Source organism: Pelodiscus sinensis, chromosome 13, assembly GCF_049634645.1.
Source record: "Pelodiscus sinensis isolate JC-2024 chromosome 13, ASM4963464v1, whole genome shotgun sequence".
NCBI classification, from domain to species: Eukaryota; Metazoa; Chordata; order Testudines; family Trionychidae; genus Pelodiscus; species Pelodiscus sinensis.
In genome coordinates, this window is record NC_134723.1 from 34799956 (window position 1) to 34814738 (window position 14783).

The 14783-nt window shown below is 50.4% G+C and overlaps 1 protein-coding gene across 2 annotated transcripts in view; it reads left to right on the forward strand.

The window, feature by feature from the left end:
- Window positions 1–412: 412 nt before the first annotated feature.
- The window catches only part of FHL1 (four and a half LIM domains 1), a 76032-nt gene continuing 61661 nt past the window's right edge, over window positions 413–14783 (forward strand). The window contains exon 1 of one of the 2 annotated variants that reach the window (XM_006115436.4): window positions 413–434. The gene's annotated coding sequence lies outside the window, so the exon portion shown is untranslated. Of the gene's footprint in view, window positions 435–532; window positions 555–14783 lie in introns of those variants that run through there. The other variant, XM_006115435.4, reaches the window with a different exon arrangement.

Below are 14783 nucleotides of genomic sequence, written 5' to 3' on the forward strand. Positions count from 1 at the left end.
CCAGCCAGGAGCCCTGTGGCCAGCTGTGTCAGGCGCTGCATAGACACAGACTTAGTAGCTTTCCAAGGGCTGCTGCTCGGGACACACAGGCTGAGCCTGGGAGGGTGCCCCTGTGCCTTCTCTAGCGGGGGCGCCCCTCCTTGCCCTCCCGCCTCCTGCTTGCAGCCTGAGCTGCCCCCGCGGCCACCAGCCCCCTCCAACCCGCCGCCGTGCACAGGGCGGACGCCTGGGTGCAACCAGCGCGCCCGCCCCGCCCACGTGCACCGCCCCCGTGCTGCCCCGCGCGACCCCCACGGCTCCCCGCCCAGAGCAGCCCCCGCCCTCTGAGCCCCCCTGTCCCCTGACTCCGCGCTCCGGCGCTCAGACCCCAGCGCCCTGCTGCAAGGAGCCGCTGCTGGCGCGAGGCTCCCGGGATCTGCCGCCAGCCACAGAAGGTGCGCGCGAGTCTCTCCCCTCTAGCATCAGGGGCCAGGGAAGCTGCTCCTGTACGTGGCTGCAAGCGGGGTGTTGAGCAAGCGCTTCAACCTGCGGCTTTGCAGCAGAGTCTCGTTCCGGTAGGAAGGGGGCAAAGGGGGGCTGGCTTGAAGGAAACTTTACACAGTAGGTGTGCGGGGAGGGGGACACCCCTGCTGCTGTTTTTTTCCAGGGCTGGGATAATTATTGGGGTTTTTAATGCAGCCCAGTGGAGCCTGGGAGTAAGCGTTGAAACCTGGACCTGGCTATATAGGAATAGATGCTTCCCATGCTAATGCAAATAATACCTTTAAAAAAGTTAGTCGATATCTTTTGGACCCCCCCCTTTCTTGCTCCCCATCTGATGGAGTTAGGTATTTACAGGGGTTTGCTAATTGGAGGCGTGTGTGTGGTTTTGATTCTGCAAACACACCTGTGAATAACTTTACAAGATTTTTCAGAGGAATATAAACTGTTTAGTTTGTTTCTGCAAAACCATCAAGGAGTCCGGTGGCACCTTAAAAACTAACACATTTATTTTCGCATAAACTTTGGTGGGCTGGAGCCCACTTCTTCAGATGCAAGAACCAAATAAACCTCCTGGTTGTTTTCATAACAATTGTATTCACTGTAATCCTAGCCTTATTGATCCCCAGCTATCAGAGGGTATGTCTACACTACCCTCCTAGTTCGAACTAGCGGGGTAGTGTAGACATACCCTCTAGAGAGAGAAGATTTGTCCCTTCGATTTCAGTGGGATTACTCACATGAGTAAAATTATTCACAGGCATATTTGCAGGATTGGGGCTGCTATTTCCTGTCTTTAGTAAACTGCAAAGATGTGTTAATGAATGTGATTTCTGACTTGTTCCCATTTTATGGCTGCAGCATCATGGTTTGCTGGGGAGTGTAAGTATGCATTTGTTTGCAGTCTAGAGATTGATTTTGCAGTCATGTTAATATATATCCAACTTAATTTTAATTCATAGGATTTTAGCCTGTTACAGTAACAAATCAGACTAAAATGCTTTGTTCACTGATCTATTCCCCACCCCCCACCCCGATTCTGAAAAGAGATGGAGCTGTATTCCACAGAAGAGGAAGTTGATTACATTGTTAAGCCATAAGTGCAGACCACCTTAGAGTAAATAGATGATGCGTGTAACCAAATATGTCTTTGGAATTTATAACCTCTAAATTATTTGTGTAAAGAAGAAATTCAACAGCCTTTTAAAGTGAAGTGCTGCATTCCTGAATGCAGCCCAATTTTAATTTCTGCTCAAAAACTTCAAAAAAAAATTAAGTCTTATGCAGTAATTGCTAGAAAAATGCTGTAAGGGATTTCTAGAGCTACCATCATCCATACAAAAATAAAAAGCCAGTGGAACCAAAGAACGACTTGCTGAGGTTGTAGCATGAAGCTGGTCAGGGGGAAGTGCCAATTCTAGGTTTGATAGTGCAGTCCCTTTCTCGGCCACAGTACCAGTGATTTCATTGGGAGATTCAGCTGAGCAAGGACTGTTGGATTGGCCCCGATACCTGTTTCTAACAGAAGTGCTGCTTTTGCAGTGAATTATGGCAACCCGCGCTGCATTCACTGGTGCAGTTCTCCTTCGGAGTGTAACAAATTGGCATTTGACCAGAAAAGAGAATGTGTAGGGTTTTCATGCTCTTGAAAATAAACACACTAAACTCCGTCATTTATTTTGCAAACTGTATCTTAGTTAAACTGTATCCATGTACATTATCCAGATGCATGCCATGAACAAGCTCAGGAGACATTCAATTAAGTCATTAGCACAGCACTGAACAGCTTGATACTGTAGTGATAAATCTCCCTGGGACGATGCTGATCTGATTTTTAGGGCGGTTCTTTATAAACAGTCATGTATTTGTTTTGAGGGAGTGCTGACAGGCCAAGCTCCATTGCATTAGGACAGGGGTGGCCAACCAGTTAGAGACTAAGAGCCAAAATAGGTGTGGATAGCAGTGCAAAGAGCCACATATGATATATTTTTATATATCTAGATTATAAGGCACGTATTATATATTAATTTTTATATATCTATAACCCTAAGGCACCCCCAGCCTCCTTGCTCTAACCCAACGCCCTCCTCCTCCCCCAGAGCCAGGTGCTCCCAGTCCCCCTGCACTAACGCAGTGCACCCACCCCTCCCTCAGAGCCATGCACCCCAGCCCTCCTGCTCTAAACCAATTCCCCTCCCCTTCCCCAGAGCCGGGCAGCCCCAGATTCTTCTATTAACACACAGGGTCTCACTGGAGCTGCTGCCACCGCCACCATGCACTTTTCCCTCCAGGCGCTGGGGCGGCCATGAACTGTTCAGGCACGCGGTTCCGAAACACAGCCGAATGTTCCCTAGCAGGCAGGTGCCACCGCCTCCTCCCCAAATCCCGGACATTTTTTTGTGTTTTTAAAAGAGCTGGCCAGACAGCAATTTAACATAGGAAAATTAGGACATGTCTGGGAAAACCCAGACGTATGGTAACCCTAACTCATAAGAGCCGCATTTCTATGAGCAAAGAGTCACATGCGGCTCAAGAGCCACGATTTGGACATCCATTAGGGGGACTGTACACCTCTAAAACAAATGTACACTTTTAAAAACTCCCTCTCTATCTCGAGAAACACACGTTTTGGGCTCCAAATGCCTTAGAAAGGGGTTATTCTATATTAGGGTGCATAGCTCCCATTGCTGTTTCTGGTGGTCCCATAGAAATTACCAAGAAATTTGTGTTCTCTGGAAAGGAATTTGGGGTTCTGAAAGCTGTGGGCAACTTTCCCCTGAAATGACCTAGGAACAGTCATGCCAGGTACTGCTAATGGCTGTGTTTGTACAGCCCCTATCAAGTTGGGATGCTGATCTTAGGCTGTACTGCAGTAGCGACCTCTCATGCTGCAGGCTGGCTGTGATCTTGCTGCCTAGCGTGTACCCTCCCCTCAGCAATAACTTAGGCTCCTGATGCATTTCTAGGCTGGAATTTTCAAAGGTGTTTCCATGGGATTAAGGCACTTTATTTCCCTTAACTTCCTTTGAAAATACCAGCCTTAATCACCTGAATTATATTCCTTTGCTGAAGTTTTAATATCTGGGGTGAGAAATTATTCCCTCAGCTCTTCCTTCTAGAGCAGTGTTTCGCGGGAAAAAAATACCAGGCCTCAGCATGGCTGGTGGCTGCCGGCAGGGCCGGCCTTAGGCCGATTCGGGCCCCGCACCCCTGAACCCGGAAGTGCCGGTGAGTTACAGAGCCGGGGGCCCTGCTCCACCAATACGTGGAGCTGGGTCTCTCCCCCGGCTCTGCCTGGAGCGGGCCCGGGCCCAGGCCCAGGCCCCGGCCCCGTCGCGCGTCCTCCCACCCCGCCCCCAGAGCGTCCCCGCCGTGCGCGGCTCCTCCTCACTGCCTGCTGCTGCCCATGTGCGGTGTTGCACGTGGGTGGGGAGGACGCCTGGGCGTGACGTAAAGTTACGGCCTGGGATTTTAAAACTCTTCGGAGGCATGTGGCGGGGCCACGGTGCCTCCGGGTTCGGCCTCCGGGGCCTGAGCGCAGCCTCCGGCCCCGCAATGTGGAAGGCAGAAGGGAGGGAATGGGCTTGGGCAGAGGCGAGGCGGGGCGGCGGGCTTGGGCGGAGGCGGCAGCGACAGTGGCAGCGGCACCAAGGGACAGGGTGCAGGAGAGAGAGACAAATGCCAGGGGGCCAAGTGCAGACAATGAGGGAAAAGGGCAGGAGGGGAGGTGTCAGTGGAAGGGGGGACAGGGTGATGCTGGGAGAGCAGAGGAGAGGGGAAGGGCATTGGGGGCTGGAGGAGGAGGTGCTGGGGGAAGGCTTGAAAGAAGGGGTGGGCATGAGGAAGGCCAGGATGGAGCAAGTCATGTGTGAGGGCCCAGAGGGGCAGGAGGGGAACGGGGCAGAGAGTGGTGAGGCGGTGGGTATTAGGGAAAAAGAGGACAAAGGGGGCAGGGGCAGTAAGGGAAGGGGGAGGGTACAAGGCTAAGGGAAGATGCAGGTGCCAGGGGATTCTGGGGTGAGGAGGAGGGGAGAGCTGGCCACCGGAAGCAACACTGGACAGGGAAATCGGGGCAGGCTGGAGAGACTGGGAGGCTGGTGGAAGCTGGGCTGCCGGGGGGTGCGAGGTTGGGGGCAGGGAGCTGGCCGGGGAAGATGTGGTGGGGGAGAGAAGCGGCTGCCGGAAGGAGGGCTGGACGTGGGCAGCGGGGCTGGCCAAGGGAGATTGGGAGGAGAAGCGGGGGGCGGGGGGGAGAGACCTGGCTGCCCGGGAGCGGCTTGGGGGAAGTGGGGCTGGCCAGAGGCGCAGCGGGAGGAGCAGGGGGGAGGAATGAATCGGCCTGCGGGGAGTGGGACTGACCCGGCCATATGTAGATCTTGGGATGCTGCCCCCGTTCCCCCCTCTCCTCCGCAAAGCACAAAGCATGAGTTAGTCCATCCCGGGATTCTGTTGTTTCCCCCCCCCCCACCCCTCCAGTAGTTGTGAACTGTCTGGCTGGCAGACACACTCATGCAGCCTGAGCACATTTACCAGCCAGGCAGTTCTTAACTACAAACTGATACATCTAGTAATAATACAACGTACCTAATGAGAAAATACCAGAGATGTTATATGTCTGGTATTTTCTCAGTTTGTTTTTTATGTGTTTATATTTTTGGGCTGCAAAAAGCAGTACTGAAAAAAAAGGGTTCCAACTAAAGTAAAATGTTTGGGAAACCCTGGTCTAACCAGCTTTCTGTCTGTCTTACAGTCCATTTATCTAATCCATATTCCTTAACTCGCTGGCAAGAATAGTGTGGGTGACCATATGAAAAGCTTTGCTAAAGCTGGCATTGGGGGTTTTGGGAGGACCAGAAACAACTTATTTGAATATTCATCATTTGATTAATGAATATGCAAATGAACATTACTGGTCCTCCAAAAGTTCATGAATGGATTTACTGGTCCCCGTGTCAAAAAGTTTGGGAACCCCTGTTCTAGAGCACAGTGGGACTGGGAACCTGCGGGTCCTTCAGGAACTGCTGCCATAGTAGTGGAAGTGGGTAAATTGAACTTTATTGCAGGAAGACTGAATGGGCAAAAAACCAGCCAAACAAAGAACCAACAGATTGTGTGAAAACACTAAATCTCTTGTCAATTTGTCTAGGCCTAGGTGTTGGTTGGGGCGACAAAGTGCTGGATAAACTTCAGTGTTGATAAATGAAATGCATGTTGGAAAACATAATCCCAACTATATGTATAAAATGATGGGGACTAAATTAGCTATTACCACTCCACTATCTTGGAGTCATTGTGCATAGTTCTCTGAAAACAGCCACTCATTGTGGAGCAGCAGTCAATAAAGCAAACAGAATCTTAAGAATCATTAAAAAAGAGATGGAGAATAAGATAATACTTTATTGCCTCTATATACATGCATGGTATGCCCACATCTTTAATTGTGTATGCAAATGTGGTTGCCTCATCTCAAAAAGGATATACTGGCATTGGAAAAGGTTCAGAAAAGGGCAACAAAAATGATTAGGGGTTTGGAACTGGTCCCATATGAAGAGAGATTAAAATGATTGGGACTTTTCATCTTAGAAAAGAGGAGACTAAGGAGGGATATGATAGAGGTCTATAAAATCATGACAGGTATGGAGAAAGTGATTAAGGAAAACTTATTTACTTGTTCCCATAACATAAGAACTAGGGGTCACCAAATGAAATGAATAGGTAGCAGGTTTAAAACAAACAAAAGGAAGGTTTTTTTTCTTCCCCCAACTCACAGTCAACCTGTGAAACTCCTTGCCAGAAGATGTTGTGACGATGAGGACTTTAACAGGGTTAAAAAAAGAGCTAGATAAATTCATGAAGGGTAGGTCCATTAATGCCTATTAGCCAGGATGAGCAGGAATGGTGTCCATCGCCTCTGTTTGTCATAAAAGCAAGTCATACCTGACCAACCTGATTGCCTTCTTTGACAAGGTAACTTGCTCTGTGGATATGGGGAAGGCGGTGGATGTGCTGTGTCTTGACGTTAGTAAAGCTTTTGATATGGTCTCCCACAGTATTCTTGCCAGCAAGTTAAGGAAGTATGGATTGGATAAATGGACTGTAAGGTGGATAGAAAGCTGGCTAGATTGGCATTAATGGAGACCTTGTTGCCTCTTATAGCAAGTTGACCCTAAATGAATGGAATAGACAGTTTGTAGCTGGAATCAGAGTGGATGCATGGCTCTGGACCTTATGTGCCAACAGGAGTTCTAGGAACAGCATTTGTTTCACACCATGATATTGCAAAGTTATCATGTGACATCCTGATGAGACGCAAACTTTGCAGCATGATATACCCTGACCTTGTTTAAGGTGACTCTGAGGATACGTCTACACTGCATCCCTAGTTCGGACTAAAATGAGGAGTAACATTAGTTAGGACTAAAGCCCTTAGTCCAAACTAACGCGTTCCGGTGCGCACTTTCTGGTTCAAATCAGCTGTGATTCGAACTAGCGCGTCGGCGAGATCATGTTAATGAAGCGCGGGATATTTAAATCCCCACTTCATTAACTACTTCGGTCGTCTCCATTTGCATCCCTAGTCCGAACTAAGGATGCAGTGTAGACGTACCCTCAGTTAGTACATTTGGAGCTCTGAAAGCACATTTAACACCTTTTATCCCTGCATGCTCCTAACCCATAGATTTCTCTAGATCTAGTTGTGCACAGCACTTAGAAACAGTGATGTATGTTTTGTGTAACTCTAAGCTGTATTTATGTAACTTTTGGACACATGGCAGCATTTTTGTTTGCAAAGGTAATGGAAGTATTTTCGCTTCTGTAAACCTTACCAAATTGGGGATTGTGATTTTACACAAAGAGATATTTTATGCTTTGCAATCCCGTTTCATTCGCATTATTGATGTGTTACATCTAGTCATAAAAGAAGGAGCTGGAAAAACCACAGCAGAAATGTCTTAATTCAGTTGCTCCCGTTCTGATTTTGGCAGAGCGACTGTGGGAGGAAGAAGCACCTCATGTTTCATTTAGATTACTTTGATTTGGAAAGGAATTTTAACCAGATGGCTCTTGAGATGTCAGGGTTCTGAGGATGAAATAAAATGCATGTTTCCATTTCCACCGCATATTTCTGTAGGGTTGGGGCCATATGCTAACCTCCATCCAACTATCCCTGCTCCAGCTGATGCCAGTAGGTGCTTTGCATAAGTAAGGGCTGTCATTCTTCTCCCCCCATACAGCGTAACTCTTCACTTAGGAGTAATTATGTTGTAGTTAAAGTCCTGAAAAATGTTTCTTTAAGCAAAACAATGTTAAGCAAATTCCATTTCCCCATAAGAATTAATGTAAAGGGGGTCGGGGGGAGTTTAAGTTCCAGAGATTTTTTTTCAGCAGACAAAAGACAATATATGCACATAGAGCATATGTTTTAAACCGTTTTAAGCAAATAATTTAATACTGGACAGCAATGATGACTGTGAAGCTTGGCTGAGGTGGTGAAGTTAGAGGGCGGAATATTTCCCAGGGAATGTCTTGCTGCTAAATGATGAACTAACACTTGGCTGTTCCCTCAAGAATGAACACGTTGCTGTTAATGTAGCTTCACCTGGGGGTGGGGTCTCATAGGCGGGGAAGGCACTGTCTTTGCACACTGTCAGCCTGGTTCCACCTATTCTCCACCAAGAATGCCTACTGTAGGTGTACTGAGGGCAGAGTATTGCTGCCCCCGAGTGCCCGTCCTCCCTGTGCTCTGGGGCTGGGAAGGGTGGGGTCACATGCTTGCCTCCCTCCCCATGGGAGGGGCGGCTTGGCTCCCGTGGGGGGCAGGGCCTGGGCAAAAGGGGCGGGGCTGGGAGCTTGCCTCTCCCAGCCCTACCTTCACCCACTGCCTATGGCCTCACACTCTACAAGACAGCATGGACTGATGCATGCACTACAGTGGTAGACAACACTTTCCTGCATAAACTGAATATGGTGATGAACCCACACAATGTTACTGGAGTGCATCACTCTCCCCTTTGGACGGCGCTTACACGGCTCCACAGTGTCAAGGTGAGTGTGTGAGATGGAGAGGCAGACAGAGATGCGCATTGCTCCTTTAAGTATGCTGACTCCACTTCAAGTACACTGCCCTTTTAAGGACAGAAGGCAGGTAAAAGTTCAGGGGGTAGCTGAGTTATTCTGTACAGGATAAACTTGAAAAATAACAAATGGTCAGGTAGCACTTTATAGACTAACAAAACATGTAAATGGTATCATGAGCTTTCTTGGGCACAGCCCACTTCTTCAGATGACCAGAGTTTTGTACAGTACTGTAGATCTGGAAGTTCAGATTCGAGAATCTGTAGTTGTGATATCTTGCTTTGTGGAGATGGGGGACTTGATTGAGGGGGAACAGGAGACACCTTGACATCAGCAAGCAGTGGGCTCCCAAGAGTGCCAAGGCAGAGGGCAGGAGCAGCGTGGCAGTTAGGGTTGCCAGGTGTCCGGTTTTGAACTGGACAGTCCAGTATTTGAGCCTTCTGTCCGGGAAACAAATTGAGAAAACACCGGACACAGAAATGTCCGGTATTTTCTAATTAAATAAGTTTTATTATTATCAAGAGTATCAGTACGTAGTTGCCTACTTCCCAGCTGGTAGACACGCTCATACTGTGTGAGTCACACTACGTGAGCGTATCTACCAGCCAGGCAGTATGCTGCTATGCAGTAGAGAGGATAGAGCCGGGGCCGGGGTGCGATGGAATCCCTGGGGCTGGATTTGCTCGTGCACTGTGCCGGGATCGTGCGCGGGACGGGTAGCACCCCGGGATCTGTGTGCGCCTGGGTCAGCTCCGCTCACTGCCAGCCAGTTCCCCCCCCAGCCAACCCTGCTCCCTCCGATCCTCTCCCGGCCAGCTCTGCTTCCCACTGGCCGGTTCCCCGCTGGCCAGCCCCACACCCCTCGACCTCCTCCTGGCCAGCCCTGCTCCCCCCCGATCCTCTCCCGGCCAGCCCTGCTTCCCACTGGCTGGTTCCCCGCCGGCCAGCCCCACACCCCTCGACCTCCTCCTGGCCAGCCCTGCTTCACGCTGGCCGGTTCCCCCCCCCCCCCCCGATCTCTCCAGGACATCCCTGCTTCCTCCGACCCCTTCCAGCCAGCCTTGCTTCCCGCAGACCAGTTCACCCGGCCATACCCGCTCCCCTCGACCCCCTCCCAGCCAGCCCTGCTTCCCCTGACCTCCCCAGAACCGCCGGCCGGTTCTCCCCCCACTTCATCTCTTCCAGTCAGCCCCGCTCCCCCCGAACCTCCTCCCAGCCAGCCCCGCTCCTCTCCCAGCTGGTCCCCCTTCCCTCCCCCCCCAATCTGAGATCAAGTGTAACAGGTATTTTTTTGAAGGCATCTGGTAACCCTAGTGGCACTAGCGGGAGGGGCCACTGAACTGCAGCTGCCTAGCTGCATACCTTACAGGGAACTTAGGGAGCTGATGGCGGGGGGCGGGGCTGCCAGTCCACCCGGAATCCAACTCCCACAAGAACAGGTTGCTTTTTTCAGAAACCCCCAGTAACTTTCAGAAAATCCTGTAAGTAATAGACAAAGCAGGAGGCCAAATGACATTATAAAGGAGCATTGTACAACTTTGAACTCTAATAGGTAAGCAACGTAACAACAAAACAACTGTAACTGGAACAAGTGAGGAATTTCTGTATACTGAAATCATGTCATTTCTGCACCAATAGACGCATGATATAATTTCACCTGGAGCTAGAGTTCCTAAAAGTCCTCCTGCAATTGGGGATGTGATTTTGTGGGAATGAAAGCTTGTCTATTGGTTAGGATGCTACCCAAAAGCTTGGGAGACCTGAGCACAAGTCCCTGTTCCATTCAAGACTTTCTGAGAGACCTGGAGCAAGGTAGGTAACCTCTGTAAGATAAGTAGTGTCTGCCCAGGTTTGAATGCCCCCAACTGCTGTTGCCTTTGAAGGAACGTAGAGGTTCCCAGCAGGTTTGGGAAGATTCCCTAAAGGCCTAAGCCTGCAAAGACTTACCCATGTGCTTAACTTTATACACCCTGCGTTGTCTCATTAAGCATGTGATTAAGTCTTCTGTGATCAGGGCCTACACTTGCCAGGCTATCAAGAACTTTAAATAGCTCAAGGGATACAGTTCCAAGGTAAAGGAAAGTAAACACTTTTTTCTGAGAACACACAAGTATCTGTCTCGCCAGACATTACTGCATAAACATTGGCAGCTTCCCGGTTTGCTTTTCACACTGAACCTTCTGGGTGAGTGCCAGGAAGTTTGCAACCTTTGCCAAGCGAGAATCTAAAGGGTCTTTCCCATTAGATCTCAGGTGAACTTATTGCAGACTTTCCCTACTCATAGAAACTCACTTGCACATCCAGGGCCCTGTTCTACAATCCCTGCATGCAGGCAGCTCTTGTGGAATGGAGCAGTGTGAGGGATCAGGCCTAGGGTTGCTAGATTGCTGAAACAAAAATACCGAACCCCTCCCCCCCCCCGCCAAAAAAAAACCCCAACCCACCGGGAAAAAATGTTGTTTAAGGAAAAAAAGGGGAGGGGACCAAAGTTGTTGAGCAAAAAAAAAAAGACTCCAAGAACCTAGTCAGGGGCGGTGTGTGTGTGTGTGGAACGGGGCTGCCCGCGGGATATTGGGGGAGGAGGGACCAGCCGAGAGGGGGCAGGGCTGGCCAGGAGTAAGAGGGGGGGCAGGAAGCACAGCTGGGGGTGATCGGGGGCCGCGAGGGTGGCCGGGAGGAAGGGGAGGCAGGAAGCAGAGCTGGCGGGGGGAGGGAGGTGTGTGCAGTGGCGCTGGCCAGGGGAAATCAGGAAGAGGAACGGGCCAGCGGGAAGCAGAGCTGGAGGGGGCTGGGGGCTGCGGGGCTGGCCGGGGGGAAGGGGGAACAGGAAGCAGAGCTGGGGGCAGTGCAGGGGGGTGGCTGGGGAAGATCAGGAGGGGAAGTGGGGGAGAACTGGCCGGCTGGGAAGGGGGGGTGAGCAAATTGGCCGGCGGGGAGCGGGACTGACCGGGCACTTGCTGCCTGTCCCGCGCAGGCTCCCGGCGGCAACGCAGGAGCGAGGAGGAGGCTTCCCTTCCTCCTCACATTCAACTGACTGAGGGCTCCCGGCGGCAACGCAGGAGCGAGGAGGAGGCTTCCCTTCCTCCTCACATTCAACTGACTGAGGGCTCCCGGTGGCAACGCAGGAGCGAGGAGGAGGCTTCCCTTCCTCCTCACATTCAACTGACTGAGGGCTCCCGGCGGCAATCGTGGCCCCACCTCCCAGCTGGGACTCCCAGCCGCTCCCCCTGCCCACACCAGGCCTCCATCCTGTGCGCAGCTGGAAAAGTCAGAAAATACCGGACATTGCACCTGTCAATACAATACTGGACACCTGGCAACCGTAACCAGGCCCCATTGGGGAGTGAATGATGCAGTTGTGCTTTCCGGTTATTTTCTCCTCTCGTGGGTTCCTGCTGCTATTTTGAAGCACGGAACAATTTTGCCACCTTGCACTTTCCCATAATCGAAATCGATCAATAGTCCTTAAAGAGAAAAATGAGCCCACTTCTCTGCTTTCCATTACAGTCATCTCCCTGACCCACTTTCCTTCACCCTCCTCATGCACACCCAGCGGTGAGTGTGCTGTGTTGTTATCGTAGGGTTGCTAACTGTTTTGAGGACGTGGGCATTGATTGAACACCCAATACAATAAGCCATTCAAAGGCCCCAGTACGATGCAAACTTAAAGAATGAAGGGCCCACTCTCGGCCGCTGCAAATCCCATTGCAGTTAATTTATTCAATAGCAGTTGAGGGGGCTCGGTACCACTTATGGGGTTCTTGGCCCCATGCGGAATTGGTGCTTTAATGGCCCTTCACAGAGCTACAGATAAAGTTTTGCAAAATATTGACCCTAACCAGCTGCATTGCTTAGCTGCTGGAAAAAGCATTTCAAAGAGCAGAGAGGCTGTCTGCAAAGCTCCCCATTGGCAGCTTGTTTTTGCTTCCCACTTGGTGCTGTTTTATCCTTTCTGCGGTCTCGAGCGTTCTGGCCTTGGAAGCTGTATCGGACCCAGTGCCTAATTTGTAATGAAGGAGGTGCTGGAGCTCAAACAACTAGGTGCTGGGACTCCTGCTGGGTGTTTTTACATTCAGAACTGACACAGTATGGCCAGAGGTGCTGGGACTATGGACTGCCAAGCCTAGAGGTGCCGGGGCTCAGCCCGGACAAATCCTGGCACACAGTAAGCACTGATCTCACCCTTTGTCCAGCAGCAACGCAGCGCTCCCCTTGCAGCGGAAAGCAGGCTTTCAACATAAAACAAGCCCCTGGCTTGGATGCAGAGAAGCAGACATGCAAGTGACATTCATGGGCGGCTGGGAAAGGCAGCAGTATATAAGGGCTGGTGACAAGGTTTGGTAGAAATTAGGGATGTAAAAGGTTAACTGGTTAATCAGCAGGGGCTGGAACAGCTCCCCACCTGCTCTGGGCAGGGGGTTCCTCCAGCTCTGTGGGGCCTGCCTGAGTGGCCCCTATCTGTGGCAGCCACCCCCACCCCTCCGCCGCAGGTTAAACGCTGGCTCCCCGGGTGCACGGCTGGCAGCTCTTGCTGGCTCCGCTCCCAGGGAGGCAGCTTCACTTCGGTGGAGGCTTCGCTGCAGGTTCTGTAGGATAAAGCTTATTTAAGCTTCATATTGCAAAGCCCACAGCATGTAACCGCTAGGATTTTTAGTGATCACATTTTTAACTGGATTTTTACAACCCTACTAGAAACAAGGTGTGGAATATAGAAACAAAGCGTGAGGTGGAAAAAAGAAAATTCAAGGGTGGAGGAAAAGGAATCCAGGAGCAGCAAAAACAAACAAACAAATGATTTTAAACATGAACAAAAACTCTGCCCATGCTACAAATGAAACTGATAGCACCATCTCATCCGTAGAAGTGGGTTTTGGCCACAAAAGCTCATGAGGCTATATATATTTGTATTAGTCTCTTAGGGCATTTCTACACTAGGAAATTATTTTGAAATACCTAAATATGAAATAATAACTCCCGAAATAACTATTTCAAAATAAGTGTTATTCCCTGAGGAAAACAGGAGTACAGATTTCAAAATAACCAGCTCCACTGGTAGTATGGATGCTCCACTTAATATTTCAAAATAAGGGGGGTTATTTTTAAATAATTCCCTAGTGTAGACCCAGGCTAAGGTGCCACAGGACTACTCATTGTTTTTGAAAGTTACAGACTAACACGGCTACCCCTCTGACACTTGAAAGCACCATGTATTGCTAGCAAGGTTTCAGCATGAGATCATAGTGGGGTAAAAGCCCATCTGTGCTACCACTCAGCACTGGCTTCTGTCCGCCCACACATAGTAAGTCTAGGGCACCATTTCTCACCAGCTCATCACACCGGTATCAGTCACAGAACTGTCTTGGGCTGATTGGGGTCCTACAGATGCAACCCCCCTGAAGAATCTCTAGCGTCGCTTTATTCCACCATTTTTGGGTGATGGTTAGAGAAAAAGAGTCTAAGGGTATGTCTACACTATAGCACTAATTCAAACTAATTTAATTCGAATTAGTTAATTCGAACTAAGCTAATTTGAATTAGTGCATCTAGACCTAAAAACTAGTTTGAATTAGCATTTTGCTAATTCGAACTAGCATGTCCACATTGAGGGGACCCTGAACCGAGGTTAAGGCTGGCCGGAAGCAGTGCGGGCAGGGCATCAGAGTAGGACTTAGAGCGTGGAGCTGCTGTCTCAGGCTAGCCAAGGGCTGTGCTTAAAGGGACCCGACCCCCACCCCGGACAGACAGTTCTCAGGGGTGCCCCGCTTGCAAAGCAGTCCTGGCTTGGAGTGCCCTGAGTGCCCACGCTCGGCAAATCACAGGACTCGGCCATCAGCCCGGCTGCACTTGCCGCAGGCTGCCATCCGGAGGGGGGGGTCAATCAAGGGGCTTCAGGAGAGCTTCACCCCGAGGAGCCCGCAGAGCCACCCCAGTCCTCCCCATCAGGGGCTCGTACCCCATTCCTCCCTCACCTCCTTCCACTTACCCCTCCCTAGCCCCCCTTCCTGATGTACAAAATAAAGGACACGTGTTCAAAAATAGAAACTCTCTTTATTGAACAAAACTCGGGGAGACTGGGAAAAGGAGGTGGGAGAGGGGAAGAGAGAGGGTGGGAGAGGGGAGGGCAACTAAAATGATCAGGGGTTTGGAACAGGTCCCATATGAAGAGAGGCTAAAGAGACTGGGACTTTTCAGCTTAGAAAAGAGGAGATGGAGGGGGGATATGATAG